This window comes from Colius striatus, chromosome 5 (genome assembly GCF_028858725.1).
Source record: "Colius striatus isolate bColStr4 chromosome 5, bColStr4.1.hap1, whole genome shotgun sequence".
NCBI classification, from domain to species: domain Eukaryota; kingdom Metazoa; phylum Chordata; class Aves; order Coliiformes; family Coliidae; genus Colius; species Colius striatus.
In genome coordinates, this window is record NC_084763.1 from 46,379,486 (window position 1) to 46,405,154 (window position 25,669).

Genomic DNA, 25,669 nt, shown 5'->3' on the forward strand with positions numbered 1-25,669 from the left:
TCTGACTGAAAGAACAGGAAGCTCTTAGCAAGGAAGGAAGTTACCATGAACAAGGTAAAGCAGGACTTGCATTGAGTTTGTTAAATAAGAGCAAGCACCATGCAAAGCACCTCTGCTGACCAGGGCTGTTAACTGCTGTAGATAAGCAGATAGTTAAGCTGAGCTACAAGGCTGCTTCTCTGCTCTAGTGTGGCCTGTTCCTGGGGCGTTCCTGGAGCTAACAACAATTGAGAGCCGCAGCATGTTTTCAGCTAGAAAGGGCTGAAAAAGGGCTACACAGACACAGCAGTGTGACTGCTCCTCCTCCTGCACAGATAGTGACCAGGCACACTGCTAACAAGAACTGCTATCTCAAGCAGGGAACTGCTTAGGCAACTGCACAGGGTGGTTTATCCTGTGTTCCCATGCTGTCTTATTCCATGTAAATGCAAATTCTCCCTTTCCCCAGCCTACCTGCCCTGCTCTCTCTTAGTCATCACTTTATTCCAGACACAGATCAGGAGCTGTAGTGCAGATAGATTTATCTCTGAAGGTTGTTAATCCCTCAGGAAAGAGGCTGACAGAATGAGTCCTTAGGGACTTACTGGGAAAGAACACTTGCAAGAAGGCAGGAAGCATTAGGTACCAACTGACAGTGTCAAAATGCCTGCTACAGCTTTCAAGTCAGACACATGGGGTAAGCCTGGGAAAGGGATTTGGGTCAGACATGGCCCTGGGATGGCCAGGAAGAGCAGCTGGAAACCAGCTAGGAAGCCAGCCAGTAAGGAACATTAGTGTCCTCAGGACACTGAAGGTGTTAAAAAGATCAAATGAGTAACATCCTGTGCAGATGGCCAGTGTCTTTAGTTAGGTGAAATCAGGCATGCTAGCATTTATTTACTTAACATTTCCTATGGTGAAACCTCACAAAAGCTGTTAGTTTCAGGAAGTTTTTCAAGACTTTTTGGGATTTTAGATTTTTTTTTTTTCCCTTGTAATTCAATATGTCTTCTCAACTTAAAAAAATCTCAGAGTAATTGATTCAAGTTCAGTTTGACCTGATAGTCAGCTTTGGATCAGTTCTTAATTTTACCTATGCTAATTTTTTTCCTGTGCTTACATTAAGGACAGTAGTAAATGACTGAAGCACCTTTTCTAATTGCAACTTCATCTCCATTTACAGTGAAAGATTGACTCTCACTTGGTGATTACTAGACAAGCAGTTAAAGAAAAGATAGATGGTTTCTGTGGTTCCTTAAGGCTTTACCAAATAAGATTGATTTCAGCTTTCTTTCTTAAAAATGCTAGTAGATTCTTTTTCACATTCACACAGTAAAGATTGATGTTTCTTCACCTGTTGGATATAAGGAATACATTTAAAAAAACCCCAACCAAACAAACAAACAAATCCCTATAACAACTCCCTGAAAAAACGAACATGAGATCTGTCCTTCTTTTATATAATAGACTGAAAAAAGCCTTCTGCTTCTGTTAAGATCTTTATTCAAAACAATTAATATTGCAAGCAGGTTTGGGTTTAGGGGGGGGATTTTTCTTGGGTTTATTCATTGAGTTTTATTGTTGTTGTTTAGATGCCTTTAGACAATTTATTTTGTCAATCAGGGTATGAATTTTAGTGTTTATAGACTATATTGATTTCTAGATACAAGACTGATAACCAAAACACATTAGGAGCTTACCATCAATAGTATGTAGTCATATCTGTTTAGGAAAAGACATTAAGCTTTATTTCTTCATTTCCTGTGTAAATTTTAATGGGAGGACATTTTAGTACTTAAGAATTCTAGAAAGGTGTTCAGAGCATCTGTGCTCTATTGAAAAGCAGCCAAAACATCATCAACACATCTCAGCTGTAGTCTTTTTCTTGGCTTTGATAACAGCACAGCAATCTGTCCAGAAGATGATATGAAGATATTAGTAAATACTGGAATAAAATCTGTTTACAACAGTTTAGTGACAGAAGGCAAGAAAGGCCATAAATAAAAAGTCAGCAAGCATTGTCAGAATGATGTGAAATCACAGATAGACAAGCTCTGGTTCATACTTGGCCTTCATTATTAACCACAGAGGGCCAGGCTATTATGCCCCGTGTTCAGTTGGGCAGAGCAGAATGGTTAAGATTTTCTCTTTGCTGCAGGGAGTGGAAAGCCAAAACCTATAATCCCACATGAAATGAAATCCCATCCTTCATGAAAGCAGAGGAAAGGTAAGAAAGAGGTCAGAGAGTGATAGAGACTCATTTGGTTGTGTAATGTCATAGACACCAGGCAATGAGGAAGGGAAGAAAGATGTTTTTCTGAGTTATTTTGCCAGGCATAAACTCCCTCTAAAAATAACAGACATATTGGCGTCTTTAATTTGGTCATCAGATGACCCATTACAAAGCATAGAATAGACAAACAGCAGAAAACATGCATTTTCCGGTCATTAAATTTTCTTGCATGTTTTGGATCAAAAGAAGTACTGTTCTCAAAAAATATCACATTTATTGTTCTTTTGGGGAACATAAATTCTGTTAGAATCTGTCTCTCAACCTGGATATAACCCAGTAAAAGTATTCCTCTACACTAGATCCCTAATGCAGTTCAGCATTTACAGTGAACTTGAGAGCAAAAAGGCAGTTAAAGTAAGAAGAAGAGAGCTGAGAGAGTGTCATTTAGAACAGAGAGTTGGTGGGTTTTATTTCCAAGTCTTAAAGTCAAGTTTCTCCCATTAAATATGAATAATAGGGGAGAAAATTAATAAATGACAAGTTTGCTAATTTTACAGCCAATGTTTTAACTGTGGTAATGTCAGCTTTAGCCTTCTGTATTATGATGAAATTGACACAGCTGTATAAAGTCACCCATCCCTGTTGTGATTTAGTGTAGCTGGATAGTTGTTCTCAGTGGTACAACTGGCATAACATCTCAGTGGGGTTAAGTTAGTGCATAAGAATTTCTTTAGTGGCTACTGTGCTAATAAAGAATTATTGGATTTGAACTCTGCTCCCCCATATCCACTCCTTTCCTTTTCTAATACATTCCTTCCTCCTCTGACATGTCCAGTAAGCTTGCCAAAGATGTAGTTTTTTAGGATCTGGTCCATTTACAGCAAAATAGATTTGTTTTCTAACAAAGGATGTATAAATCTACATTATTTATTTAAAGGACCTAATTTTATTTTCTTTTGTTTTTAATTGTTCATGGCTCTTTTTCTATTATCATTTGAGCCCCTTTATACCCTGCAAGGCTCTGATTTTGCAAAGTAGTCCACTGTGAATTTTCCACTACAAACCTTCATTTACATCTGTGCAATATCCTCTCTTTCCATTATACATAGAAGCTGTAGTGGAAGGGATCTGAGACTTTCCTTTACCTTCCTGTGGAAAGTCTCTGAGACACAGTTTACAGCAAGGGAAATGAATGAGTGTCAATAAAAGTAACACAGATTCACACTCTTGAGAAGGCATCACTTAATTACGGCTTTCATGACCAATGATACATTTCTATCAATGGTTTTGTAGATAAACCCAGCACAGAGAAAAAGACATTACAAGAGATTTGCAAGATAGCCTCTGTTTTTTATTCTATTTGAAAATCGGCGTCCTACATTTCAACTTGCTGCAATGTCAGCTACATGTTGCAAGTCCTCTTCAAAATGATGCTTGTGACTTCCATGGGAATTTCCATGATCGTAGAATTATAGAACAGTTTAGGTTGGAAGGGACTTTAACAGATCACCTACTTCCAATATTCCTGCCATGGATATGGACATCTGCTAGATCAGGCTGCTTAAAGCAGGTTTAACATCCCTGTCTAAGAGTAAAATTGACAGAATACAGGAGTAATAACAATGAGAATTGTTTCATAATCATCTCAGAGCTTGTTAATGCTATATTGTCACCTGTATGAGAGCATCATCCTTCTAAGTCTGTTAAGGGAACTTAACTATTATGAATCTCAAGCCAAATGTTGACAGTTGCAGTTACCCCAGCTGCTGCTGTAGAAGTTGTCATCTAGTGTAGGATGTTAGACTGCTCTACCATGAGTGAAAACTGACACATAGTGCTACTGGTGAACATGAATTCCAAGAGAAAGCAGACCCCAGCAGCTGGTATTGACCTCTAAAACTTTCTATTTGCCAGGAGAATAGTACTTTTCAGCAGAGGAATAAATAAGATAAGAAACCCACTAGCCCACCATGGTCTTCAACCCAGAGAGCTCTTTTAGAGGAGGGAATTAGGAGAATGTTCCAGGCTTTGCGGTTCTCAGAAACCGAAGTGGTGCATTCAAATAGAAATAACATCTTCTAGATCATCTATCCCTAAATAGTTTTCCTCAGCCCCATTACATCATTTTGCTTGTAGGATCAATCTCAATATATTTACAGTCAAAAGATGACTAAGATAATGACAATTTTATCACATAAGTTTTTATGAATCAGTGAAAATACTATAAATTATGCCCCAGGTCTGAGTCATGCAGATAGAAACAGAGTAAAATGATGTGTCACAATTATATGTACCATGAAAAGTCATTTATTTAATGGTATGTCTTCTCATTAATAAGAACCAAACAGTTGAGCAGTTTTGGTCTCCAGAATTTATAACTTGTCTGCAGGCATTTCAAAGTGACAACATTTCTCCTAATGCCCCAGAACTTTATTTGGAGAAACAAAATTTCTTGCAAGGGATTGCAAAGCAAAAAAGATTTTTCTTACCCTCACATGGCTTAGTAGCATTTTAAACAGAGTTTGGTTGCTGGAAGACTTTATATCTTGACAGGGAATACTTCCTGAAATTCTGAAAAGTAAATATAATTAAGAACTTCACAAATTGGTACTTCTAATCAGCTTTCAGAATTCCCCATGCCTAATTTGCAGTATACATAGAACTGAAAAGTATATGGTACTGTGAGGTGATAGAGTAAGTGAAGATTGTTATTGAGCTGAAAATAGAAGTAGGTATTTTAATTGTAACAAACATTTACAGCTTCTATACCAGTAAGTTTTAAGCCATTCATCATGATCTGAAGGTCCCTGAAGTTAGTTGAAATTGTGACATTCCACTTTTTGAACTTCAGATTTGGTCAGCAGTGTGTCAAGCCCAAATAAGAATGGAAAGTAAAATAAAAACCATTCCAAAACCTCTTAAAGAAATCATGCTATATTATGAATTTTTATATCTTTCAAATACTTTGTTCAGTGTCTTTCAAATTCATAATAAAAGACACTACATTTTTGAAAAACAAGATATGCAAAAATTCCAAATTTGTTGCAATGGAGTAGGAGGAAAATATAAAACCTGTTCTTTAAAGACAATCTGTTTACTTATACTCATGGAGAGCCTGCATTTAGTTAACTGTTCTTAGAAAAAAATACCTTAGCTAACAGTTCCTTAAAAATATCTTCAGCATTTAGCTCAATAGCAGACTATGGACTATTTATTACTAATTTTCCTTTAAATTTATTTTCTAATGTACATTAAAATAGTCTTTCATTTTAGCTGAAGACATGATCAGTACAATAAACATCTCAAAATCTCTCTTTTTTCAGTGACATAATATATTGTTGACATATTGAAATTGTGTTCTGTCTAAGAAAGCAATGAACTCAACAGAGTTTCAGTGGAAATTTCACATTCTATATCAGTTGCAATTGAATTTCATATTATAGGGAATTAACTCTATCATTTCATCATTTGTTCTAAATATCCTGTACTGGGTGTTAACATAAATACTTGAATGTGGTTCATTATTAGGGAGGAGAAAATAGACAAATTTTCAGCTTTTGATTATTCTGGTTTATCATTGGGTATTCTTTTTACTTTTCTGGAGTAATTAGATACACATTTTAACTCATTTCTTCATTATTTCTGACTCGTGTTTTAATGTATTTCTCAGCCTATCATCTTTTTTTTTCCAGTCTTCCATAATCTATGCAATATAGTAACTAGTTTATTTATAGAAACTGATTAACACATGTCTATGAAAATATATCACATTTCCTCTTCCAGTTTGCTAGAATTAAAATGAAAAAAAAAATGATTGAAAAATTAGAGTAAACTCTGAAAGTAACCACCTCATAATTTATGAGGTTCAATAAGGACAAGTTCAGAGTCCTGCACCCAGGGTGCAAAAACTCCATGCACCAGCGCAGGCTGGGGGGATCTGCTGGAGAGCAGCTCTGCAGAGACAAATCTGGGAGTTCTGCTCTACAGCAAACTAATTATGAGCCAGCAATATGCTTTTGTGGCCAAGAAAGCCAATGGGATCCTGCAATGCAGCAAGAAAAGTCTCGCCAGCAGGTCATGGGAAGTTCTTCTTCCCTTCTACTCTGCCCTGGTGAGGCCTCATCTGCAGTCCTGTGTCCAGTTCTGGGCTCCCCAGCTCAAGATGGACAGAGGACTTTTGGAGAGAGTCGAGTGCAGAGCTATCAAGATGATCAGGGGACTGGAACATCTTTCTTAGAAAGAAAGGCTGTGGAACCTGTAGCCTGAGAGTGAGGGAGGTTCTTATCAACACTTATAAATACCTAATGGGTGGGGATTGAGAGGAGGAGTGAGTTCTTTTTTCTGTAGCAACCAGTGACAGGATAAGGAGTAATGGGCACAAACTGGAACATAGTAAGTTCCACTTGAACCTGAGGAAAATCTTCTTTGCTCTGGGGATGAGAGAACACTGGCACAGACTGCCCAGAGAGGTTGTGGGGTCTCCTCTGGAGGTTTTCAAAATCATCTATGTGACCTGATCGCGGTAAACCTGCTTTATCAAGAGATTGGACTAGATTATCTATAGAGGTCCGTTCCAACCCCTACTATCCTATGATTCTGTGATAATTCAACTGGGCTGTGCCAGTCACCTGGAGCATTCTGGTGGACTGGACTCAAGAGTTCTCAGTGTTTCTGTTCTCCCAGTTATAAAATTGGTATTTTCAACCTGCATATCAGAACTGTCTGGGGGAAAGGAAAGGAAAGGAAAGGAAAGGAAAGGAAAGGAAAGGAAAGGAAAGGAAAGGAAAGGAAAGGAAAGGAAAGGAAAGGAAAGGAAAGGAAAGGAAAGGAAAGGAAAGGAAAGGAAAGGAAAGGAAAGGAAAGGAAAGGAAAGGAAAGGAAAGGAAAGGAAAGGAAAGGAATTTATAGATTTTTTAAAATGAATTTTCAGATCAAACCCCAAAAATTTATAGGCAGGAATAGAAACTTCTCCTTTAGATATACAGTAATGTCATTGAAAGTTTCATTGCTGGCTGTGAAAATACAAAGAGCAACTAGTACTTGTCAATGTTCTAAGTTCGATTCCCCTCATCAATTATGGGAAACACATGCCAAAGCTGAGATTCTTTGTACAATAAGTTTTGGGATTTTTTTACTTTATAGATCCATTTTGTCCACAGATTTCTGGAAACAGAGCCCAGTGATGATGAACAATTCTCATCAGTCCTAGCAAATTTTTTCTCTGTTAAAGTTGATCTACTATTTGTGTCTTGATTGAGTCTGCATACTCTGATCCAAATATTGACCATATTGAAGAGTAAATTGGAAAGCAAAATGCAACAACAAAGTAGCCATATTTTGGTATCTCTGAAACAGTACTATTTTTTTAACCTTTAATATTATTCAAACTTAGAAAGAAATGTCATTTTAAGGCTGGTGTCAATTCAATTAATGCTTTATCTATAAGCATCAACAAAACTTTGAAGAAATTTTTTATGATTTTGAAACAAACACAAAGCCAGAGCTACTTTAAGTTAATTATTGATGATATTAAGATCTAAAATATGTTACATGGAATTTAAAAGTCAACAATAAAGACTGAAAAAAACCTCTACTTCTACCTCTTAGAAAATTATAATTAAAAAAAAGTAAACTCATGTTTGAATTTAGGAATAGGTTCATGGAATATTGCGCTGGTTTACATTGGAAATTTGCCTCACATGAAAATGACTGTAGTTCTGCAATAGCAATGAAATCATGGCTGGTAATCACCAGGGGAAATTTGTTCCTGCTGGCTGGGAGCCCGAGCTCAATAGAAGAATGAAACAAGCAGGTCCAGCATTCAGGATTACGTTGGACCTAGGACACGTTTGAAAACTGTCTGCAGTTTGACCTGCTAATTAACTCCTATTTTGAGAGTTTAAAAGGAAGATGGGACTTCTATGGATGTGCAGTCTGCTACTCTATAATATTCATGTTAAGCATCAAAAAGGAAAATGCTGTACTACAGTAAGCCTGAATATGCTACTTACTGATTCCCTCATGCTTTCACCATAGAAATGAAACTTATCTGAGTGAAACAGCTTATGAAAAAATCCCATACACTCAGTTGATTCAGTATATAGCTTTTACTTGAGATCTCATCAAAGAGAAGAAAATCCTATTTTATATTCAGCTACCTCTTCATAAAATGTTTTCGCATCAGTAAAGCAGAATATATTTGGAGATGGTCACATTTCACTTCCTAATGGACCTGATCTGGCATACCAGAGAGAACACTTGAGACTATTCCAGAATAAATTATTTAGGACAATTTTATCAGATGTAACCCTTCAGTCCTTTGGTAGATTATCAAAACAAAACAAGGCAAAAAAAGACCAAATAAAAAAACCTCCACCTCTTTCTTATTATTAATTAAAGATATATGAGGGAGGTTTGGTTTATTTTGCTTTAAATTTGATTTCCTGAAGTACTCCATGAAATTTAATAATTTTAAAATCCTCTTACTATATATTCTGATTTTAATGCTGCTAATTCATTTTTTTTCTCCTTAAAACCTTGATCCTGTTTCAGTGGACACAAAGCTCACGTACATGACAGGTTAATTTCAAATATATTCCTTGGAAAATTTTGGAGAATATTTATTTAATTAACTAAGATTAGACATGCAAGTGAGTTGAAACCTTTAAAAAAAATCCTTATTGGATTCTAGAGTTTCTTTTTTCTTTTCCTGCCAAATGAATTATACAAATGCAACCATCTTCAAATGAATTATCTGAATTTGATTAATGATATACTCTTCGCATATAGAAAGTCTTAGACATCTACTGCAATTTATCACAATGCCCATTTAATACAAAGGAGAGCTGAATATTTAGAGCAGTAATGTGTCACTATACAATTGCCAAGATAATATGTGCAGTGTATAACACCAAAGAACTACAAATCCTGATTAACTTATTTTCTATTTGTCCTTGTCTCCTGAAGAATCATTTGGTTCTTAAATCCTTCCTATGACTTTCAAAAGCAGTCTTAAAGCTAGATTAATTTATGATTGTTTCATGGTAAATAAGTTCCTAGCGTGTGTCTGCGGGAATTACAGAGACTGAGAAAATGATCCACTCTGTATATAGTCACAACCTAGTATTCATGGGGAACTGAACATGTTCAATTCCTCAAACAGTAAATTCTAGAATGAAAACATTTGCTCTACAAATAACAGCTTTTTGGAGGGTATGGAATGGATGTTCCAGTTTGTAACTTAGGTATGTTTTGGACAGTTCATATGAACTCATTGAAAAGATGAAAGGATATCACTGCTGTAAACAAAATCTGTGTGAAACAAACAAGTAATTCATATTAAAGGAGTTATAAGTAATGAATGTGTAATGGAACATGTTGTGAAAATGATAATATTTGCATATTTTTCTGAGAACTTTGGAATTTAGCTACAATGGCTCTCTTGATTGCATTATACCACTTCAGTAGCAACATTGGAAATAGTCTCTTTTTATTGCAAAAGAGACTTCAAAACCTGTTGTTATTTATCTAATATTAATTAATCTGAAAGGCAGCTTTTTCAACAGCTAGATCCCAATGAAACTGATGTCTACTGATGGACAGTATAAAACATCAATTTAAAAACGTGTATCAACTGCTATCTAAGATAATAATATTTATCTCTAGTACAAGTTTTTGTATGTGTGTCTGCTACATACATGCTTAGATTCAGAGGAAATATGTGCTTATGCATGTTAATATCTAAAGTGTCAGATTTTAAAAGCATAAAAGTTAAGGTATAACATACCTTCATTATGGCATATAATTAATTAAATACAATAAGTTCAATGATATACAGTAAGAACAATTTAGTGCAACATTTCTTTTTCTTTAGAGGGATTTTATTCTTTCTGAGCAGGATTAAGTACTGTGAACTGTGTCACAATATACTCAATAATAATAAAAGTAAAAATTAAAAAGACCAGTGAATGATGTTGGACTAAAAAAGTCAGGGATCCTGAAAAATTACACAGCTGAAGCTGATGGCAGGGTTACAAGAGATTCTAGTTGAGTGAAGAGCACTGTGTAAATGAACTTGTGTTTCCAAGTTGAGTTACTTTTGAACAAGTGATGAATGCATACTGTAGTTATGGAGGTAATGAATTGAAGATATAGGAATAATTCCAACATTTACATATCAGAATATTATTTCTTGACTTTATCCCCCTAACTTTCCAGTTGTCAGTGGAATTTCTTTCTTTCTTGTTTTTTGTTTTACACCCAAATTCAGAATGTCAGCCATTTGAGAAATCCTTAAGACAAAAGGAGCTTTTGTCGTGCAGGCCAAGTATGTGAAGAGATTCTGTTCCTGGACTCATAGATCAGTCCTAGCTCAAAACTGGAATTTTCCTTTCTTAACTTCCATTGTAAAATGTTAAAATCACGGATTTTTAGAGTAATTTACTTTGAGAAGGATCTCTACTGGTCATCAGGTCTGACCACCTTCCAAGCCAAAGGTCCTCCAAAGTTAAATCAGCTTCTTGAGGGCTTTATGTTGTCCAGATCTCTGGAAATACAGACTTCACAATTTCCAATGGCAACCGTTTTGGCCACAGTCTTAGTGAAATAAAAAAATTTAATATCCAGGCAGAATTTTCATTTTTCCAGCTTGTATCTATTGTCTCTTATCCTGTTTCTATGCATTTCTGAGGGAAATCTGACAGTCTACTCTATATCTTCCCAGTAAGTTTGTAGGCAGAAATGTGGTCTGACACTTGACCCTTCTTCAGACTGGATGATCTCAGCTCTCTCATCTTCTCATCTACCTCAAGCTTAATGACCTTTATGTCCCCTCACAATACTTGTTCCAGCATATCCATGTCTCTCTTGTACTTGGGAATCCCTGCATCTGATGCTCTGCCTAATGCAACCCAGGAAGATGTTGGCAGCCTTTGCTGCAGGGATGCATTGCTGGCTCATATTTGACTTTGTGTCCCCTAGGAACTCCAGGTCCTTTTATTCACAAAAGCATGCTGCTTTGGCTGATACTCTTTCACAACATTTGAGGAAAGGGGGTAATTTTATACATCAGATGCAACAGTAGAAGTGATACTCTAGGGATATAAAAAACATTCTGTTGTTCAAAGAGGAAACACTGAAAAACATTTCAGTCTGCAAGTTTTTTATTTCTAGCTTGCTGAGGAACAAACCATGCAGCTCTTTTTTATTTTATTTACAGTTGTACACAATTATTTTCAAATATGGAACTATGAATTTGTAGGTTTCAGAATTTTCTTTCCCTGTTGGGCAATGCAATATCAAATATTATCAAATTAATTAAGAGATATTTATAATGTAAAAACACCATAGAGTTTCATAGAAAAGGGAAAAAATAATGTTCCAGAATTTCTTAGGCATTTATGCACTGTACATAATGTTAGACTTTCTTTGTAGCACTACAGAAGAAGGGAAGAGGAATGTACTTTCAAGGGAGTTAAAGGAAGTGGTTTACACTGATTTAGACTGCTAATAAAAGACCAGTGTGCCTCCTTCTTGAACAATTATCAAAATCAGAAACACAGAGGAATCAGTGTACATGTAAGGGCTTCACATAGAAGAAACAGATGTGGATAGCTTTCACATATTAATGATGTAGCATATACTTCTAAAATGTCACAGCACAACTACATTCAAAAGCTATGTTCCTATAATATTACACTAGGGAATAGTTTTATAATTCCTCATAAAGCTTCCAAGTCCCTTGTTGTTATTTTCAAATTAGGCTATCTCTGTCAGTAATATGCTAAGGCACTAAAGAAGACAAATTCAATAAATGTTTCATAAAACTATGCAAATTAATAACTAGACCTAATCCACCAGGGTCTATGAAATTTTATATAGTTGCAATTAAGTGTACAGTAGAAAAGCCAGCTCTGCAGAAGAGGAGGTGAGACTTTCATCAAGTATTAGAAATATAACACTTAGACTGGTCACGGATGGAATGCTAGCATCATAAAGTATGAAAAACTAATAAATTAATGATATACCATCCCCACATTGCTAATAGAGTTTTAGTAAGAGAAGTATTGGTGTGGGGGTCTTGACTATACTGGTAAAAAAGTCATGACTTGACTGAAAACAATCAGTCAAGCACCTACCATAACACTGAAAATGTTTGAAAGGAAAAAATAAATCTAAAATCAAAAAGAAACACTCTCAAATTGCTTGTTGAGATCTGATTCAACTTTCTCAAACAATACATTTTTGGAACACTCTCAAATTGCTTGTTGAGATCTGATTCAACTTTCTCAAACAATACATTTTTCGAACATACACTGATGAAAATGTTTTCACCCAATAATAAAGAAACAGAAAACTAATTTGAGAAGTGGTTAGCAATATCATGTCCTTTGGTCCATGTGTTTAAGTTCACTTCCCAAAACAGATTCTTCTCGATCCTGCTTGCTGTAATTACAAAAGCAGAACTATGATCTCAGATCCACAGGTATGTCTATCATGAACTTTCCACAAATATGTTGCTCTTATATGTATTTAGAAATCTGACTCTTTGTTTATTGAGGACTCTGTTCTCTGTTACATAAACACAAAGTACCTTCTTGCATTCTGAGTCTTTCCCTTTCTTGCAGACACTTGAACATTTTCAAAAATTCTCCCTATACAAGTAGAACACAGATTCTTTCAGAGGATTAATTGTGGACATTAAAAAAGCAACCAGAGTAGAGTCTCAGAAAGACATGCTATACAGACTGTATGGAAAGATTTGTTTAGAGGCCAGAATTCAAGTTTTCAGTAAGGTTCATACTGACTTCAAAAATAATTTTTTAATAATGAGAACTGAAAAGCTGGGCCAAAATATACCTAAATGTATATACTGCTAAATATTTCTTTTAGACATTGCTCTTTCTTGGCAAGATATTAAAATACATAATAATGCAATGGATTTTCTCAGTCATGCTGACAGGATGATACATCAATTCCTGTACAATGCTCTGTCACTCAACTATTACAGTTCTTATGTCAGTCTTGTACTGACAGAATTTTGTCTTAGATTCAAACTGGATTCAACTGCAATAAACTTAGCTAAATGTTTGATACTGAGATAATTATCTTTCTGAAAAGAACAGGAAACTCCATCAAATACTCAGTTTCCTCTGATAGTTTTCCCTGTGAATGATCTGTATTGTCAAATGACTTGACTCCTGAGTTACTTCAGGCTCTGATCTCCAAGGCCCACTTCAGAATGTCAGTATGGCAAGTCTGCCTTTGTCTATGCAAAATACCTCCAACACTGTGCTAGCATGTTCTGTCTTTTTAATACTTGAACATACTCTCACACTAAGCCCAGCATTCCCTCATCACTTTAGTCAGGTGAAGAAAGTAAACATGTACACAGGTTTGTACATGCTTAATGTTTCAGGGACATGACAAATGTCACACAGAAAATGTGAAGTGTAGCTGTTGCCTACATCTAGCCCTTTAAAGAGGAATGGGCATGAGTCCTGCTTTCAGCCAGTTGGAAAGCCAATACTAAGTCATGAAATCACCGTCTTTCATGATTTTGATTGAGTAACAATATTTATAAGCACTTACTTGGAACTCATCATACAAATTCCTTGGAATCAATTTTCAAGGTCTTTTAGACTTCGAGACAAGTTTTTTCTGTAGAAGGAATTACACGGAAGACTTGGAAAGTGTTTCTCTGTTTAAGTGTTGTGAAATAGTATTCATGAACAGACCCTGAATTCTGATGTATATGATCATGTTATCTGTGTCACAGATTTCTAAGCATGAAAAAGTATTTCCTGTACTTCACTCATTATCTCATGTGAAGAGTTCTTTCTTTTAAAAAAAAAGATTCATTACAGAAAATTCATCTGTACTATTGTTATTTGGTGGAAAAGTCTAAAACATTTAAGAATAGAAATGTTGAAACTGAAACATATTAATGCAATATAAATGGCTATGCAGACAGATCAATGGTCAAATTTTTATATAAAAGTCTATTAAAAAATAATAAATCTAAGAAGTCTGAACTGTTGAGCACTCATGATTATAATAGCCCTAAAAGAGGATGCACCCTGGATGTCTATAGAATTTATCTATACAACTGCACCGTGAGGTGATTTTTTTGGTTTGTTTTTGGAAAAACCAACCAAACAAAAACACAGACTCATTGCTGGACGCAGAATTCTTGATGTAAACATTCAAAGGTACTGGGAGCCTCTACTAATAGAAATCACAAAACAGTGGAGTGTTATAGAATGGATCACTGTTAAAACTTATGTTTATGTACTTTAACTGAATCCTACAGGACACAAAAATCTCCCCCATTGAATAATTCGGCTCATTGTCTTGACTGTCCATGAATTTCTCAGATAGGCAATTCCTGTTACTGATCACAACTGACATTAATACACTGGCTGCTATGTAATGCATTTAAACTTGCCTTTTACTGTGCAATGTAAATGTGTTTTCTCTGAGAATTCTTAGTGTAGCTTAATAGCCAGACAGGAAATGGGATAATTGGTTAAAGAGATTCACACTGCATTATTAGTATTTTTATTACTGCTGTGATTTTATAGTGTGTTTGATTTATGAGAGAGAGGAAAAAATGAAAATGCATTCTGTATCTTTCCAGTTGCACTAAACTGCTTTGCATCCAGAAAATAAAGTGCTGACTAAGATGCTATAATGAACCTTAGGAATAACCATGATTATGTTCCTTATTTAGCATTTATATTATTCTCAGCCTCTCTATGGTCATGCTACTACTGCTGCAAAAGAAAGCAGTTGCCAAACAACTGGAAAAATATCATAAAACATTATTTTTTTACCAGTACTTCTACATTTATTAGGAGTTGACAACATTTAAAAATGTTATACTCATGAGTATCATGTAAGTTTACATTCTCCTTTGCTACTATTTTTATAGTGTCTTTCCTCAGTTGCTTTTACGGTGACAATCTGTATGTCATATTGTATGTTGATATAACTGTTAGCCAGATTGATTTTTTTTATCCAGACACAATGCCTACAGAAAACAATGAGTTCTGCTGGAGCAAATGGAGAATGGAGAATCAGTCACGCTGAAAAATATCACAGGAATGCATGCCATGGTGGAGAGATTGAATTAAATTAAGAATTTATTTTCCCCATATATGTTTGCACTGTTTTCTTCTTATTCAAACTTTAGACCTTTTTCAACTGCTTTAGAAATATTCACATCTTGAAATGTCTGCGTAACGTCAGCTTTTTACATTTATTTCCCAGTTCTTTGGCAGAGATAAGAGATTTCACGTTTTTGGCTATCTAAAAGAAGGAAAAAAGAAGTACTATATTGAAACTCATTAATCAGATAAATAAATAGACATAAATAATCTAATGTTACTAGAAAAATATTAAAATCACTTATTATGTGTGTGGAACTTTTTGTGTGAGTCAACAATGCTTTGAATCAGTCTTGTACACATATACCTGCACACTTACAGGATGTCCTGCTTTGAAAGGCTACATTGCTGCTGGACACAGTCAGATCCAGACTGGACAAATGTAGCCTAATAAATCTCCATGTGGTAACTAGAATTCAAAATGCCCTCTCAGTGGCAGGGAGAAAGATGAAAAATAGCTCTGGTCAAATGACCAGCGTATGATAGCAGACTGCAAGCCACACATGCCTTTCAAGGTCTATCAAGAAAGAGTCAGTACTTACTATGTCCTAATCTAAAAAGGGATGCAATAGAGAACTGGAAAAACTTTAAGAGCTAGTAAAAATCACTCAAGTGTTTTCTATTGATATTTCATTTTTTGTTCCTTTTCTATTTTTTTTCCTAAAATATGTTTTCAGAATTGTACATTTTGGACTATGTTGATCTCTACTAGTCTTTTATCTCTGAGATCCTGTAAGGAAGGCAGTTAGATTATTGTTTTCAGACTGAGCATAACTTGCTGGAAAATCACTGATGATTTAGAAGCCAGAAGAAATGATCAGGGAAGTGGAAATTTAAGTCTCTGCCTGTGTTACTCACTGCTGTGGTTTACCTCACTTCCAAGCAGAAGTCACAGATCAAGCCCGAGTCTCTTTCACACCAAAAAATAGATTTATTTTTCTTTTCCTTAATGTGATCAGCAAAACTAATAGTTAATTGTGAAGTCATTCTCAAATTCTAGTTTACTAACTTCAATCTGTCTATCTACAATACCTTCTACAATGTTAATTGGATGTATTAATGTTTTCTTCCTGCCAAAAACTGTTAGATATTTTTGCTTGATATTTTTAACAATAATTATATTTCAGACCACTACTAACAATTCTGAATCTGGCGAACTAGCTTATGTATTATATCTATAAAGTACTTTATAGCAAATGGCTTTATATAAATGCTTGCTATTACTCTCAGTAAGAACTACCTGACATGCATAGGCACAGCTGAATTACTAGTGAGTGACCTCACTACATTTCCTTTGTTTTGGTTCATAGTTTTGATTTTACATCTCTTGTCTATAAAAAGGATTCTACCATGCTGCCCATAGTTGTTAATTATCATTTATATTTCTTATTACAAAGCTTTCACTTAGTCATATGCTATGAAATACTTTTTTCTGGGATGTGAGGGTTGAGAATTCCAACACAGACATCAAACCTGATTTTGATTATAAGTCTGTGTAACCCTCTTAGCTCCACTTAATTGAAAACAGAGCTTCTCTGTAAAACATCATGATTTAGAACTGATCATATAAATATCCAACCTTCTGTTCTGTGCCTTCATGAAGCGTACTGTTTGTACATTCACATTTTCAAGCTATGATGAAGTATGCCCCTTTCCCTTGCTACATTTCCAGGCATCTGCAAAGCCCATATTTAAATAGCTGAGTGAAAAGACTGTAAACCGCATTTTAAAATGTGAAAGTTTACAATAAAGTGCACTTGCCTGCCTTGTGAACTTTGAATTGAAGACTGTCTCTAAGTATATTGTGTTCACTGCTTGCTTTTATTATCCCAAACCAGTAGTGACTATTGCTTTCCCTTTCACTCTGTTCGTACTTGTTTTTGTCATTCCTCTCAAGGGTATCATGCCCTGGGTAATAATAAAATAAAAGGTTCATTCCTCATACAGTGTTCTGCAGACTGACTGAATTGTTCTAGACTCCAGAGGCTGGGAAAGGCAAACCGATGTGAATGATGATAGGTGAAAAGGTCAGCGTTTCATTCTTGTATAAAATAATTTTTCGTGCCTATTTCGCTTTTCCACTTTTTTTTTTTTTTACCTTTCCTGGAGGCTTTTGTTTTAAGTCTCTTTTTAACTCTCTTTAAATGATTTATGATCTGTTTCACACTTTGTTACCTTTCTCTGCATTGTAAATGTCAGTGTGCCACATCTGAGAGATGGGAAGTTAACATGCCGTGGGGTTTTATTGACGAGTCTGTGTCAGTGCAAAAAGAAAATGTTTTTAGTTGGTAAAGCACTGCATTTATTATCCAAAATCTCTTGACAGTAGTAATGATAACACATGAATGAGATGAAATGCTGTCAAGACCTTTTCAATGTGCTGGAGCACAGGATGTGTGAGATGTGGAAAATTCCAAGGTTTTAGAAAGTAGCTTATATAAGAAAGAAATTACACATCACATACTCAGCATATGTGAGTACATGTGTGTACCTGGAACACAGACACCATCACATTTGCATATAGATGAGATAGTTGATATTATAAGACAGTGCTCTTTTATTCTTACAGCTGAGAGACAACATTCCCAGATGCCTGTTGAAACCAATTGGGGTCTCAGACCTGCACTCTGCCCCTCTATGAGCCACAAGTCTTCAGTTGACCTTGATAAATTCACTTCATCTCTCCTCCTTCCAGTCTCTTGATATGTAAAATTAAATTATTGATCTTCCTTTCCTTTGCAAAATGCATTTGAAATGTACTAATAAGCCATGAAACAGGTAGAAAAAGATGCAAAACATGATACACCCATATTCATAGACCCAAAAGATGCATTATGAAAATGAGAGCTGGCAAAATTTTATAGATCGTCTTTCATGGATACAGTCCCTGAGCTAGGAAGCTTAACAATTCTGTGTACTTGAAAGTAGATGAAAGGGTTTCTCCCAAACTCACAAAAGGATAAAGAAAATCTTCATAAAATCTTCATACAATAATGACAGAAAAAATTTTACCAGGAAAAGGTCTCAATGTCATATTCAAAGCAGGCATGCATTCACTTTATACAGAGTCTTAGGACAGATGTAAAATACAGTCATCATTTTAATTGCTCTGTGGTGGCTACACAGTTAGTAGAGCATGCATGCAGCTTTGCATAGACATTGGAGTCTCTCCAAACAGAAAGAAACACCAAGTACATCCTTTCAGTTTGCATTTTCATATAGTTACCATGCCTCATTTGCACTACTCTACTAGCTGCTGGGTTCAGCAGAACTTAATTTTTCTTTCCTAGATATATGTCATTTTTCTTAGCTTGCTTATAGCAACTTCAGTTTTCCTAATTTCTATTGTAGTCTATGAGCTTCCATGGTAATAATAATTAACATCTATTTTGCATCACACAACTGATTAGTTTTTAAAAATCCAACTGTTAGAACAATTCTTCAGCTAAAACACTATACATCTAGTTCCTACACACATAATTTTTCTTTAGGGAAAATATCAGAGAGGACTGGTATAAAAATTACTTTCCAAATCTTTTGCAATAGCAAAATGGAATTTTAGATAAGCTGTCATCTAGAAAGGAATTTAGCCATTGTTTAGGTCTGTTAACCCAAGTTATGAGTGATACAATTGACTATAAATTGACCACATACTGTCGTAAAAGCACAAAATATGCCTAGAGACCTAGTATAGATTTAAGCATATAGAAGATAGTCTGGATGATTGATTTGTACCTCTGGTTGCAGCTAGAGGTAAGTCAAGTAGTCTATAAGATAGGGTCTGATATTGTCATTAGTCTTAAAAGTTTATTCACATTGACATCTAGGTTTGCAAATGGAGCCTTTGATTATTTGCTAATATAAACGTATGATGCATTAAGGTTTAGTAATTAGAAGATCTACATAGTGGAAAAATTACAATTGCAAAGTGAAGTCAATTGTAATTTCCTAGTAAGTCAAAGTGGTGATAAAATGATTGTGAGAGTCATAGAATACATAGTATAATAAAAATATAAGTATCTCTAGTAAAGCACTCTACACTGCAATTTCTGAGACATGGATCTTTAGTTTTTTTACTAAAATGCTGTAAGGAAAGACAAATATCTCTTCTATGGTAGCTAACTATCAAGGTTTGACCCAGTCTGAGTATCTTTCTACTAAACTATAAAGAAGACAGCAAACCTCAGTAGACTTGCAGAGCTAGGTCTTTTATAAATAGATGTACAAGAATCAACACTAGGTGCAAAATGGGCCCTTGACACTGAAACAGTTTTTGGGCTCCTGCATCCTGACACTGAATGTTGCTCTCAGCTCGGCTCTTAATCTCCTTGTATTGTGTAGAGTTTTCCAAGCCTCTGGAGTGGAGCCCAAATGTTAGTAAGGCAAGCAAGGTACCATCTACTTGTGCTATTTTAAGTGTTCCATTTCTAGACTTAGACAGCCTCCTACCATTGGGCATTGAAGTAACTTTTAAATATCTAGCAAGAACAACTGGCTGTACATATTCATCAATTTTACACCATTGAGTCATTCAATAAGAAGGAGAGGAAGAAAAAGCAGAGATGGCCGGATAATTAAGGTACAAAGGTTTAGAGGAATACACAAAGGAAATAGGACTTCAGGACTTTATCATACGATTGGGGAAATGACAGATATTTGTGCAAAGAAGTACAAACACCACCAATGATAAAGGATGGCTGAAGAAAAGTAAGAGACAGAAAACAAATATTTTTAAGTGTATAAAAGAAAGACACAGAGTACCCTTTGGCACACTAGAGAACATACAGAACCACCCTTTTTTTATAAAAGTTGAGATAACACGAGTTCCTGGGAAAGCATGGATCAGCTCTCCAAGAAGATTTAAGAACAATGTTAAGCACTGAGATAGGCATGAATGCAGAAGCTACAGCAGAGTTAGCTTATTAAATGTGAGAGGTAGAATACTAAAACTTTTCAGGAATAAATGATGACATACATCAGAGTAGAGCTAGTGAAGGAATAGACCAGATTTAGATCAAAACAACTACTCTGCTGTTTGTGGTAAAACAAATCCTAAGGAAGTTTGCAAAACAGAAATGAATATATTACTGAAATTCTACAGGTTTTCAGTAGGTTTCAGACAGTGTATGAAAGCACATGAGGTTTCAAAAATGTGTATTTTGAACATACCCATCTAGATAATTCTGCTAAATTTCATCTCCAGAAAGCTGAAGAGTTCAGTAAGAATACGCAAGATTGACTGTCATAAGTTATTTTGTTCCTAGAAGAAATTATAGTTTTAGCTTTCAGACCTGAAATAGAAGTCTTGCTATACAAAGGAGCAGTGGGGGTCTGTAGATTCACTGATGGCATTGAATTCATAGTCCTGAGAAGGTTTATCTATCAAGAATAATTTATAATGGAGACTGAGGAAGCAGAAAATATTAAGTGCAGCTTATTATGAAAAAAAAATAATGGACAATAAGAAGATACTGGGAGAAGAGTTTTTTAAAAAATAAGATACCAAGGACTACAAAAGACAGGAAAAGAAAAAACAATTATATATTACTGAAGTGATATATGAGAAGGAGTCCAGTAACTGGCGAATTTTTAGAAATCAAAAAGATTTGAAAGAAACCCTGTATTTTAAGCAAGTAAAAACAACTGAATAAAAGTAATGATTGTATCATATAAAGTTACTATTTCATAGGTTGAAATCAATAAAGCAGGATAGCAAAGATAGTAACTCTACAGATTTTTCCCTGAGGAAAGTACTAGAGAAGAAAAAAGTGAATGATAATGGAATGGTTAGAAGAAGAAATAATAACTTTATAGATGATCTAAGGCAGTTAACTGTGGATGCTTAGGTTTATATTAATTGTAATCCTGACTAGGTAGCAAACGTCAGACTTGATGGAAAAAGGTTCAAGTAATAAAATATAGACAATAAATAACAAAGTGGGTAGATTACTTAGAAAGGAATAAAAAAGAGAGGTTTTAAGTGATGACTATAAGACGGGGGGAAAGTCTTTTAAGAGTAGTCAAGTGAAAGAGAGACGTTATACACATATAAAACACAAGTCATGAGATAATACACAGCAACAAACCAGGAAAAATCCCCACATTTCAGTACTACACTGCCACAAATAAGCTTCTTTTTGTGGTTTCTATTTTAATACAAAGATTTCTAAGTACTTTTGTAAGCAGAAATCTCACTTTAGAATTTTGCCACCACTCAGTGCACTTTTTAGTCTGACCATTAGAAATGTGCTGGAACATATTTATAGATGAGAATGACTGTACACAAGGATGGACCTCCTCTCATAGCTGTGTTTAATTTGATTCCTTGTTGTAAGCCAACAGAAATCTAGCTGATACATATGTCTAGAAGGCCATTTAGATGGTTAAACATCAAGTGTTTCTGGTAATCTTAAAGACCTCTAAAGTTTCTGGGTTTTGCATTGACTAGATATCTGCGCTAGATTTCGAGGTTATATTTAGGAGTTGGAATTTGTGTTCATTTCTAGGAGCTAATCCTCACCAAAAGGATCAGAGTAGTCACTTGCAACCTACTTTGATTGCTCACAGATGTGTACTTAATGCAGAACCTAATGACAATATCTAAGATTTCCTATTGTGATTGCTCTTAGGACCTGTGGGAGATCTGTGCCCTTTGCACTATCTCTGTATGTCAGAGTAACTGAAATGTCACTAGCCACCAGCAGGTGGGCAGTTGAATGATGTTTTGAAAAATATATCAAATTTATCATATTAAGTATAAATGAATAATGAGGGAGAGCAATTTGAGCTTAAGTTACAGTTCGGTGGCTTTGAAAAGAGTGCAGAAAAAAAAATAGCCTAATAGTTGAAACCACTTCATGTAACACTTTCCATCACATATCCTCTATTATTTGTTTTCTACAGCTTTTTCTGTATCCAGTTTGAGATAAATACTGGATATATTCTTTATTTTTGTTATTCTTAAAAAAGAAAGCACTAAAACGTCTTCTATAGAACATGTGCCCTTAACTTGGCAGTATTGCTTACACTTTGGTAAAAACATGTCAATTTTTGACATTTGTAGAAATAGCAATTACTCATGGTCAAAACAAAAAACTCAACAAATAAAAAGCTATGACCTATTTTAGATATGTTCAAAACATGGTTGAAATTGATTCAGCAAATACTATTAGTGAAGTGAATATCTGTTAAAGAAATAGACCCAGTCAAAATATCTATCACCTGTGAACTGAACCGAAACATAAGCCCTGTGCTAGACCCATGCTGAACAAGTACAGTAGTTATTAACTTCTTTTCACCAGCTTCAGCTTCATGTGTCATATATGTCTCTACTCAGTTATTTGCCTTCTGAAATCAACAAAAATTTATAACAAGAAAATTATGAAGCTCAGTTATTGTGTAAATCTTTACTATGTATTAGCATTCTCTGTTGTCAGCCAAGGAAAAAAAAGGATCTTGTTTAAATTAGGGGCATTTTTTCTGGAAATTCCTTTCAGGAGGTTTTAGGAGGATGTAAACTGAGGATAAAGAAACAAATTTTAAAATTCTAGGATTGCTTTACATAATATTAGGTTATACAGGGGAGACATTGGATGTTGGAACACAAAAATTGGTTTAAGATTTTTGCAAAGACTAAATTCTTTACAATAATTAATTGTGGGAAAACACCTCTGTTACTCAGCATATATAAATTCAGTAAGTACAATTAACTCCCCAGTCTTAAATTATTTCCTTAAATCTAGCTAATGATTGCAAATGTTAATCGATATTCTAATCAATGGTGTTAGAATAAGTGCTGGAATTGCTACAAATGGCAACAAATGAAAGGTGAAGTAATTTCATAAAAAGACATAGCCAAACATGCAAACTATGCCTTCCAGCAACATTTAAATGGTTTCAAAAGCAACAAAGATGGAAATCACATTAAAAATATTCAAAGATTCAATATTCAAGAATAATTTGTGTAAAATTAACTCACTCAAATCATTTTTATGTCTTTACCATTGCAGAGCATGGTAACTGCACTAGTTTTGGGAATACCCCAAAAACCTGTTACTTTTTCTGTATTCCCGGTTAATTTTCTTATAAAGTAAAAATAAAGTCTTTAAATTGAAGGCTGCAATGTTAACATGCAACACTAAGTACCAGTCATGTTCACAGTGAAACAAAATGTTACTATCCACTGTCTCATAATTCTTCATGGTCATTTGTTTGTTGTTGTTAGCGAGTGTTTCTCTTAAATTTTGTATGCACGGAAGGTAGTCAGTGCAGTAGTCTCAGTCTACCTTTGAATTATGAGCCAGCACTGTTTTTCATGGAACAGCTTTGTCAGTTCAAAAGTGCAGACTCTGAAGAGTGAGACTTTGGAGATGAACAGCAGAAAAAATTTTATTTCCCCACACAAGAAGAAAATGGACTAACAACTGGCCAAATGGAACTTGTGCAGAAAATCATTGAAATATGTCTTCTTGAATCACTTCATATGGGATCATGGACACTAACAAAAATATTTGGTACTAAACTGCAACTTCTGAGCATTAGTAATGCGGAATTTTCTTTTCAAAGATGTTATTCTTTTTGTCTCTGTTATACATTGCTTCAAAATATTGCTCATAGGCCAATAACGAAAAGATTATCCACTCTCTCAGTCAGGAGAAAGGGACGTATAGCTCATCAACAATATGATGTCACATACACAAAGGGATTACACCATATAAATGAATGTACCAGTAAAAGCACTTAAATTTACTCCTGACTGGGTACATGACACCATCCAGCCATATGTCACTTTTCCTGCCTTTGGCCAGTGAATTTCCAGAAGATGGTAAGATGTCAGTCTCATAAGCAGATTTTAAAATGCTTAAAGATTTGACTGATTTTTATCTGCTTCATTTTCCCTGTGATTTGATCCCTCTTGTACAGAGAGTGAACTGAATGAAACATGCCAGTGGTATCTGGGCTTCAGTTGCCCCTCAGATCAGTTTGTATCTTACTTTTTTCGCTAACTGGGAATCCTAGATTTCCATGTCTTTTAAGGCACTGCACAGCCAGGCAACAGTCTCATAAAAGGCATATTTAATCCAATCATATCACAGCAAAATACAGCAGATGCCTGAGCAGTGAATAGATTTCTTGTACTTTTCATTACCATTTTGAAAGATGTCTCCAAGGGGAAGAAAAGTATCTTTCCATTAATAAATAAATCCTAGGTGTCCATTTTAATTGTTATATTCTTGGTTTTTTACTGAGGACTGTCAGCTTTGATCTTATTTGATTTTACTAGTCATGCAGAGGAAATGAAAAAGGATGTTTAGTATGTAAGCACTAGGAGACTAAAATGTTGAATTCTGCTCTACTCATGCATGCAGCTGTAACTAGGAAGTGTGATACTTATTAGTTCACTTACGACCATTTATGTTTCTCTAATGTTTTATCTCCAGAGTCCAGTTCTGCTTCTAAATAAATTCTGAAAACACAAGTCCTTGACTGTCAATGGCTGTGAATTTACTAGAAAGCAATGATGTCAGTCATGACAGGAAACACATTAATTCATTTCAATACAAGGAGTCAAATAGAGAATATAATGACTTTAATGTATGTATTTTGTTAATAGCAGCATGAACGTGAATTTTATTGTTGACAGAGGAAGGTGCCAGAACATGGAACAGATAAATTGTAGATAAATATACCACATACATTTCTAGCAGCTTGTTGAATGACATTTGGAGTGATTTCATTGCAAACCTTGTTCAGAATAAAGATTTTAAAATGCATGTATGTACAATACATTTGCACTTGTGTCTATATATATGTATGCATATATTTGAAGAATATGTATGTTTTCATTTGGCATTGTAATTAATTTTTATTGAAGCCAAATAAGTTATGTGATGTGAACTAATCTTAATAAAAAACATATTCATTCATGTTTGTGATATTGTTCTAGTCACTCCTCCGGGCAGAAGACAACAAAAAGTAATAAGAAATAAAACATCTAAATTTGTCTATCTTTGCATCTAATCTGTCTGCTCTGTGACCGAGTGAGGTCATGGAATTATCTTTTTACCTAATTTCTTCACAGAGAATTTTGATGATGATCTACAAAATACATTTGAGGACCATGTCTTTTGATTGTAGCTCTGCCTCATCCAAGTCTGATCTGCTGCTGTGATTTATCCTGCAACCTTTTCAGTCAGAATTAATCAGGTGACTACTAACAGTTTAAATAATAGGCAAAACCCCTTTATGTAAAGACCTTTTGTTAGAGATCTTTTGTTAGAGACCTTTTAGT